The sequence below is a fragment of the Erinaceus europaeus genome, chromosome 9 (assembly GCF_950295315.1).
Source record: "Erinaceus europaeus chromosome 9, mEriEur2.1, whole genome shotgun sequence".
Classification (NCBI taxonomy): Eukaryota; Metazoa; Chordata; class Mammalia; order Eulipotyphla; family Erinaceidae; genus Erinaceus; species Erinaceus europaeus.
The window spans coordinates 84094359-84104375 of NC_080170.1; the positions used below are offsets into that span (position 1 = coordinate 84094359).

The window sequence follows — 10017 nt, forward strand, 5'->3', positions numbered from 1 at the left end:
AGTGATTAAGTCATCATTAAAGTGTGCTAGTCTCTTGCCCTTATTCAGCTTTTGCAACCCTTGCTTTGATAAGGTTAGATTTGGAATGAGTGAGAGAAATGTAATAGGAAATAGGTGAGAGGGTATCTAAGTCTAAGTAGACACTATTTCATTATGAACTTTATACTGACTCACTGCAAACTATTGTGTATTTTTGCTTTCAGGTATATATTTTGCCCTAATTTATGGATACATGTGAACATATGCTCTATCTTACAGGACCAGTTCTATATCTAGGTTTTGGGGTTTTGTTAGGAAGTGAACCTCCTGGAATGGAATTAGAGAATCCTATGGAAGGAAAGGTCTCACCCAAGTAATGAGACTGAAGGGTTGGCATTCCATGCCTGATGCCTCTGGACACAGTCTGAAGTGAAGCATGCTGAGGTGGTACTCATTGAGTTGATTAGGCTGGGATCAGCGGATACAATATCATTTGTATGAATTGAGAGATGCATGTAGCAAAGTGAGCCTCACCCTAGAGGTTGTAGGGCTGGGGGAAATATAGGCTCTATAGAGGAAGTGGGAGGTTCCTGATGTCTTAGGGTTTAAGAAGACAATACATAGTTATTGCTATAATCACAGTATTTGGCAATTGGGTTAACTTTGACATTATTTGTATATAGCTGTGCCACTGGTTACTTCTGTTCTCCCTGGTCTAAGCTTTTAAGAGAATCAACATATCAAAGACTCAGCCTATGTATTAAAAAGATTCAGTCTGTGGTTTAAAAAGGTTGAGACATTTTCCCCTCTCATATTAATTAAATAGTGATTTATATTACTACAATTTAATAGGAGTCTACATAAACACCATTCCCACCACCAAAAGACTGTGTCCCATCCCATCTCCCCTCCACTCCCCCTACCCACCCCATGAAGCCATACATCCACCCCCAACCTCAACCCAGGGTTTTTACTTTGGTGCCCTACTACAAATTTAGTCAAATCCCGTTTTTATTTTCCCTTTCTGTTATTCTTTCTTAACTTCTGTTTGTGAGTGGAATCATCAACACTCATCTTTATCTTTCTGACTTATCTCACTTAACTTAATTACTTCAAGCTCCATCCAAGATGGGTCAGAGAAGATGAGTTCATTGTTCTTAATAGCTGTGTTGCTGGCTTTGAAAGTGACTGGGATCCATGTGGATTCAGTCAGCTAGGAAGGATCGTCAGTTTCCCCAATGAATGGGTACTCACGAGATGCACCACGGGAAGGTCGATCCAATGCATCCCATTGCTGGGGAGCCAGAGATGACCCGAACTGCCCCTGCGGCTACAGACAGACTATGACCCACATAGTCAACGACTGCCACCTCTCCAGATTCAAAGGAGGTCTCAAAACTTTACATCAGGCTCAACCTGATGCTATTGACTGGCTACGGAAGAAGGGCAAACGCTAGAAGAAGAAGAATAGCTGCGTAGTATTCCATTGTGCATATATACCACAACTTTCTCAGCCACTCATCTGTTGTTGGGCACCTGGGTTGCTTCCAGGTATTAGTTATTATGAATTATGCTGCTATGAACATAGGTGTACACTTTTGTTTTTGGCTGGGTGTTATGGAGTTCTTGGGGTATATCCCCAAGAGGAATTACTGGATCATATAGAAGGTCCATGTCTAGCCTTGTGAGAGTTCTCCAGACTGCTCTCCACAGAGGTTGGACCAATTTACATATCATATGTGTGAGGGTTCCTCTCTCACAAAATCCTCTCCATCATTTGTTGCTGCTATTCTTTTTGATGTATGCCATTCTCACAAGGTAGAGGTGATATATTAGTGTTGTCTTTATTTGCATTTCTCTGGCAATTAGCAACCTCTAGCACTTTTTCATATGTTTGTTACCCTTTTGGATCTCCTCTGAAGTGAATGTTTTGTTCATATCCTCTGCCCATTTTTTGATGGAGTCGTTTTCTTTTTTGTTGCTAAGTTTACTGAGTTCTTTGTATATTTTGGTGATTAGTCTCTTGTCTGATGTATGACATATGATGATCTTCTCCCATTCTGTGAGTCGTCTCTTTGTTTGTGTGATAGTTTCTTTGCAGAAGTTTTTCAATTTGATGTAGTCCCATTGGTTTGTTTCTGCTTTAGTCTTCCTTGCAGTTGTGTTTGTTTTGAGGTTTAGGTGGGAAAGTGTTTCACAAATGTTTTCCTCTCAGTCTTTAATAGTTTCTAGTCTAACATCCAGGTCGTTGACCCATTTGGAGTTAATTTTTGTTTCTGGTGTGAGATAAGGTGGTTCAGTTTCATTCTTCTTCATGTTTCAACCCAGTTTTCCCAACACCATTTATTGAAGAGAGCCTCCTTCTGCAATTTAATACTTTGGGCTTTCTTATCAAAGAGATGTCCACAGGTGTGGAGGTTTAGTTCTGGGCTTTTAATTCTGTTCCACTGGTCTGTGTGCTATTTTTGTTCCAGCACCAGGCTGTTTTTATGATGATGGCTTTATAATATAGTTTGAGATGTGGGAGTGTGATGCCTCCATTTCTGTTTCTTTTCCTCAAGATGGTTTTGGCAATTCTAGGTGTTTTTTGGTTCCAGATAAATGATTGTAGTTTTTGTTCTATTCTCTTAAAGAAGCTTGATGGTACTTTGATGGGTATGGAATTAAATTTGTATATGGCTCTGGGGGGAATATTCATTTTGATGATATTTATTCTTCTGATCCATGAGCATGGATGTCTTTCCATTTCTTGGTATCAGTTTCTATTTCCTTGAATAGTGACTCATAGTTTTCAGTATACAAGTCTTTCACTTCTTTGGTAAGCTTTATTCCTAGGTACTTTATTGATTTTGCTGTAACAGTGAGTGGGAATGATTTCTGGATGTCTTCTTCTTCAGATTTAGTGTTTGTATAGAGAAAGGTAACTGATTTTTGTACATTGATTTTGTAGCCTGACATCTTGCTATATTGCCTAATAACTTCCAGTAATTTTCTGCTGGATTCTTTAGGGTTTTGTATGTATATTATCATATCATCTGCAAATAGCTTGACTTCTTCCCTTCCAATCTGTATTCCTTTGATTTCTTTCTCTTGCCTGATTGCTATGCAAGAACTTCCAATACTATGTTGACAAGTAATGGTGATAGTGGACAGCCCTTTCTAGTCTCTGATCTGAGGGGGAATGCTTTCAGCTTCTGTCCATTGAGTATGATGTTGGCTGTAGGTTTGCTATATGTGAACTCCACTATCTTGAGGAATTTCTCGTCTATTCCCATTTTTTGTAGAGTTTTGAGCATGAATGGGTATTGGATTTTGTCAAAAGCTTTCTCTTCATCTATTGATATCATCATGTGGTTTTTGGCTTTGCTTTTGTTAATGTGGTGAATGACACTGATTGACTTATGGATGTTGAACCAGCCTTGCATTCCTGGGATAAATCCCACTTGGTCGTGATGAACAATCTTTTTGATATACTGTTGTATCCGGTTGGCCAAGATCTTGTTTAATATTTTGGCATCTATGTTCATCAGAGATATTGGTCTGTAGTTTTCCTTTTTTGTTGTGTCCCTATCTGCTTTTGGTATCAGGGTGATTTTGGCTTCATAAAAGGTGGAAGGGAATGTGCCTGTTTTTTGATCTTTTGGAAGAGCTTTAGAAGTATAGATATTAACTCTTTCCTGAAGATTTTCTAGAATTTGTTTGTGAAGCCATTGATCCAGGACTTCTGTTGTTGGGAAGATTCTTAATAACTGTTTCAGTTACTTTGTCTGTGATTGGTGCATTTAGGTTTTGTAGTTCTTCTTGGTTCAGTTTTGGAAGGGCATATATTTCTAGGAATTCTTCCATTTCTTCCAGATTTTCGAGCTTGGTGGCATTCAAAGAAGTTTCACATGATTTTCTGGATTTCTTTGGTGTTAGTTGTGATATCTCCTCTATCGTTTACAATTCTATGTATTTGAGTGTTCTCACTTTTTTTTCTTAGTGAGTCTGGCTAGAGGTCTGTCAATCTTGTTTAAATTTTCAAAGAACCCATGGTGTGCAGCGGCTACAAAAAGCAGCCTCCTGGGTAGTGTATGCAGCCTTTTGATTATATGTCTGCCCTAAGGGACCCTGGAAACAACTCTTCCTACTTTGTGTTCATTTTATGCGTGACCTCCTGCTGTTCCTAACCTTAGGCTCCAGACAGGGATGTGAGGTGCTTTTGGGAAGCCACAGGACTCTGTTGCCAGAGTCCACATTGGACAGGTCATCATGTCCATTGCACCAACCTGCAGAACAAAGATCATGTGATCTAGGACCTGCAGAGGGCCAAGTTCAAATTCCCTGGATGCTGGAAGATCCACATCTCCAAGAAGTGGGGCTTCACCAAGTTTAATGTGGATGAATTTAATATATGATGGCTGAAAAGCATCTCATCAAATACATCCCCCACTACGGTCCCCTGGAAAAGTGGCAGGCCCTGCACTCCTGAAAGCCTCAGAGGTTTCCCGTAATTAATTACAATAAATCAAAACCCTGCTTAAAAAGTAAATAAATAAATAAAATTTCAAAGAACCAACATTTGACTTCATTGATCTTTTGTATGGTTCTCTTATATTCAATGTTGTTTATTCCTGCTCTAATTTTAGTGATTTCTGTCCTTCTGGTTGCTTTAGGGTTCCTTTGTTCCTCTTCCTCTAAGTCCTTAAGGCATGCAGTAAGGTCATTTATTTGAGCTTTTTCTTGTTCTCTGATGTATGATTGTATGGCTATGAGTGTCCCTCTCACTGTTTTAGCTGTGTCCCAAAAATTTGATAGCTTGTGTCTTCATTTTCATTTGTTCTCAGGAACATTTGAATTTCTTGCTTGAGTGTCTCTCTGACCCAGTGGTTCTTAAGCAGTATGTTGTTGATTTCCAAATTCTGTGACTTTTAGTAATTTTCTGTTTGTTGTTGAATATTAACTTTACTCCACTGTGATCTGAGAAGATACTTGGGAAGATTTCAATACTCTTGACTTTGTTGATACTGTCATTGTGGCCTAACATGTGGTCGATCCTTGAGGATGTGCTGTGTGGATTTGAAAAGAATGTGTTCCAGTTTTTTGGGGTCAAGGACTCTGAAATTTTCCAGGAGGTCTTGTCTGTCCATCTCTTCATTTAATTCTCTTGTTTCTTTCCTGATTCTCTGCTTTGTTGATCTAAGTGTGAGAGTGTGGTGTTAAAATCTTCCACTATTATTGTATTACTATGGATGTATTATTGTAGTTCTTTCAATAGGTATTTGACGTATTTAGATGGACCATCACTGGGTACATAGATGTTAATAATTGTTAAATCTTCTTTGTTGATTGATCCTTTAATCATTATGTAATGGCCTTGCCTATCTTTTATTAATTTATTTAATTTAAATTATATTGTGTCAGAGATGAGAATGGCTGTTCCTGCTTTGTGTGTGTGTGTGTGGCTCATTAGCCTGTATGATAGTTTTCCATCCTTTCACTTTAAGTCTGTGTTTGTCTTATTGGGCCAGATGGGATTCTTGCTAGCAGTATATGGTTGAGTTGTGTTTTCTGATCCATCCTCCCACTTTGTGCCTTTTGATGGGTGAGTTTAAACCATTGACATTTACTGATACTATGGATTGAATGTATTGTAGTGCCATTATTCAACAATTTTTTCTGCTCTGATATATGGCAAGTATTATGGTGATGTTCTTATTTATAAGAGGTCTTTTATAACCTCTTTCATGGCAGGCTTGGTGATGGTTGCCTCCTGTAACTGTTGTCTGTCTGAGAAGGTTTTGATCCCTCCATTGAATGAAAGTTTGAATGAAACTTTTGAATGAAAGTCTAGCAGGATATATTATCCTTGGTTGAAATCCTTTTGCATTCAGGGCTAGATAGATATCTTGCCATTCTCTTCTGGCTTTCAGAGTTTGAGTGGAGAAGCCTGCTGATAGTCTTATGGGTTTTTCCCTGCATATGATGTTTTGTTTTTCTCTTGCAGTCTTTAGGATCCTTTCTTTATCCTTACTTCTTTTCATTGTAACTATGATGTGACTTGGTGTCTTCAGGTCTGGGCTGATTCTGTTTGGGACTTTCTGGGCATCTTGAATCTCAATGTCCTTTCTGTTGTTTAGGTTTGGGAAGTTTTACTCTATTATTTCCTCTAGAATGTTTACTTCCCTTTCCTCTCTTTCTTCCTCTGGCAGGCCAATTATATGAATTTTACTTCTTTTGAGGTCATCCTATATGTCTCTTTTGTTTTTTTCAGTGTCTCTTGATATCTTTTTGAGTTATTTTACCTCTTTGTTAGTTTTCTCTAGTTCATCCTCTATCTGGCTAATTCTGTTTTCTGCTTCTGTTATCCTACTTTCCCTTCCCTCAGCTTCTTTCTTCATTTCAGTTATAGTATTATCTTGTTCTGCTAATTGGCCTGTTAGTTCAGCTATTTCAACTTAGAGTTCTCTAATTACCTCAAAGTAGCTTGTGTTTTCCTTCAACTGACTTCATTTCTGTGATTATTAGGCTTATTATTGCTTGCATACTCTTTTTATCTATGGTTACTTCTGACTGATTTAGAGTTTCTTCTGGGATCCTATCTTGATTCCTTGTGGTAGCAGTTTTATTTGCTCTTGATTTAACCATTTTTTTATTGATGTGTTTTTTATTTTTATGTTATGTCTTTTTTTCAGTTGTTGTGTTTTGAGTACAAGCCATGCAATACTAAAAACATTTATGACAAATACAGTCACCTACCTCAGAAATTACAGCAATAATAACTGAAGCAATGATTGATCCAGTTCAACCTATACCAGTAAGCCAAACTACACCTCAAGTCCAAGAAAAAATAGCAACAAAATCCAAAACAAAGAGAAATAAAAAGGAAAAAAGGAAAGCAAAAATAGAGTTATGCAAATATACTATCCACTGTAAATTCTAGGGATAACAAGAGAAGAAAGGGAAGTAAAGAAGAGAGATACACACACATAGAGAGAGTCCACTTTGAGTTAGATTTCGTCCCCAAAATAATTCACAAATGAGTATCAGTGAATTCAGGAAGCAAAAGAAGGCAGAAAGAAGAAGATAATAATAAGAAAAAAAAAAAGAAAAAGCAGTGAAAGGAAAGAGTTTTTTTTTTTTTTTTTGAGTTATCTAGGAGGAGGGAGAAAGGAGGGTGGAGGGCAGAGATAGAGAGAAATAAGTTCCTCTCACAATGAATAGGACACCCAGTAACCTAGCAATGGAAAAAAATAACAACAGTTAATTTTGGTCAACCTGAAGAAGGAGGAGAGGAAAAGGACAAGCATTATAATAATAGCAATAGTAAAGTAAAATAGAGTAAAAAATCCTAACAGTCAGTTTAAAGCTTGGACTGCTCCAGATTGGCTGCAGGGGTCAATCAACCTTAGGACCTCTTACTCACCCTCCTGCTAATGGCCCAGTATCTTACCCTATCCAGAGAATCCCAGGTCACAAGACCTGGAGCTCATACCAGCCACTGATTCCAAGTCCTTTACCATACTTTTTATCTTCTGACATATTATATTTATTTTATTTATTAGTGATTTACAAAATACAAAACAACAGGGTTACAATTCCACATCATTCCCACCAAGAGAATTCTGTTGTCCCCATTCCCTCCATTGGAAACTACAGCTATGAAATTTATTTTTTCATCTGACTTCATAAACTTTTTAATAGAAGTATTAATTTCCCTAAGACTTAAAATAATCCATAAAATAATAAAAATTCTAAATATAAACACATATTAGATATTCCTTTCCTATTTTTTTATTATTTTAATCCCAGAAACCTTGCATATTTTTTCTTCAAGAATTTGAGCTGATTTCTCTATTTGCTTCAATTTATCATCCTAGGAGATTTTGTTTGTAGATCCCTGTCCTATATTTATTTGCTGGATGGAGATAGCCAGAAATCAAGAGGGGAGAGATAGAGAGGGAGCGAGACAGAGAAAACTCTGAAACCCTGCTTCACCACTTGTGAAACTTTCCCCATGCGGTTGGGCACCAGGGACTTGAACCTGGGTCCCTGAGCATTGTCACCTGTGTGTTCAACGAAGCGCCACCATCCAGCCCCAGAATTCTCCTTTTCATAATTTTTGAAATGTCAGAGTGATATGTTTTCAGATATAGGAGAGCTGTTTGCTATTCAAACAATTAAATACAAAAATTTCAATTAACCACTATATTTGAAGTCTTACATTCCTCTTTCTCTGTTGCCTCTACCTACTGAGTCTGGAGAGTCTGTGTCATAGGGACCGGTAGGTGGTGGTACATCCAGTAAAGTGAACATAGTTTTATATGGAAGGACTGCACAAAGACCCTGGTTCCGTCTCCCACTCCCTACCTGTAGCTGGGACTACTTTGTGAGACACTTAAGTGTTAACATGTATATTAGTGCCTCTCTTATGAATTCCAAAAGAATGTTGATATCTCAAAGTTAATTTTTCTTTCTTGAGTATTTTAAAATTGTTTTGTTAGTATTGATTTAATTAATTTATTATGTTAGCAAGATTTATATTGTGAGGTAAGATACATATGTATTGCCCACCTACAGTTATTAATTGGAATTGAAAGTAATTTAGTAATAGAAAGTAATTTAGAGAATAATATGCAAATAAAAATAACTAAGAATTCCAAGAAATAATTACCAATTTAATTATAAAGTAATAATAAACTGGTCTAAATAACAGCTTGTAAAAATGAAACATGTGAGGGGGAGGTCATTTTTTTCTTCATTCATTCATATTTAAATACCAATTAAATGACTGAATTATATTGATCAATTTTTTAACTTTTTAATATTTTTATTTATTATTGGATAGAGACAGTGAGAAATTGAGAGGAGCAGGGGAGATAAGAAGAAATAAAGAGAAACACCTACATTCCTGCTTCACCAATAACGAAATTTCCCTCCTACAGGTGGGGACCAGGGACTTGAACCTGGGTCCTTGCACACTGTAACCCAGTAGTGTGCGCTTAACCAGGTGTGCCACCACCTGCCCCCTGCTTTTTTTTTTTTTTTTTTTTTTAGTAAGGGTTAGTGCTTTACAGTGCAGTCACTGTCATCTGCTTTATAACTTAAAGCTTTTCAGCCATCAACTTTCAGATGCTACCATGATACCAACCTGACTTCACTGAGCAGATGACCTTACCTATGTGTCCTGAAACCCCACTTCCCCAGAGCCCTACCCATTAGGGAAAGATATAAAGAGGCTGGGAGTATGGACCAACCTTTCAGTGCCCATATCCAATAAAGAATCAGTTACAGAAGTCAGACCTCCCACCTTCTGTACCCCATTAAATTTTAGTCCATACTCCCAGAGATAGAGAAAATAGGGAAGCTTCCAGTGGAGGCCTGGGATATAAAACTCTGGTGGTGGGAATTGTATGGAACTGTACCCCTCTTATTTCATAGTCTTGTCGATCATTATTAAACCACTACTAATAAAAATAACTTAATAACTTAATAACTTAATAAAAGTAAAACATGGGATAAAACATGGACTAGGGAAGAGTACTGCAACAAAGCAGGGGACTCTGGGGAAGGAAAGGAACAGAGGACCTGGGGGAAGAGAGAGTTTGAAGCCCCCAATAAAGGAGATATAAGTGTACCACAGACACCTGTTATGCAGCACAGGAAAATTTATTCTCACATGGAGATTAACTTGCAAGAGATTTCCTAGTATTTTGGGAGAAACCTGAAGATGGCAAGAGCTACATGAAAAATTAGACAGAAAGATCAAATTTCAATGTAGTATCAACAGATCTCAAGTGAAGAACCTGAACAACACTGAAGTTGAGATTACCAGTCAGTTTGGTCAAATTTAAGATAAGGATTAGGGAATCCTTATCTTAACACTAATACAAAAATTAATAGTGAAAATGAGCAATATTAATAATAACAAGGGGGGCTGGGTGGTAGTACAACTGGTTAAGTGCCCAGGTTACAAAGATCTAGGTCAAAGCTCCTGCTTCCCACATACAGGGAGAAAGCTTCATGAGCAGTCAAGCAAGTACTACAAGTGTCTCTCTC

The 10017-nt window shown here is 37.6% G+C and overlaps 1 pseudogene; it reads left to right on the forward strand.

Annotated features, from left to right (window-relative positions):
• Nucleotides 1-3997: 3997 nt before the first annotated feature.
• LOC132540606 (small nucleolar RNA SNORA70) lies at nt 3998-4101 on the forward strand (annotated as a pseudogene).
• The last annotated feature ends 5916 nt before the right edge of the window (nt 4102-10017 follow it).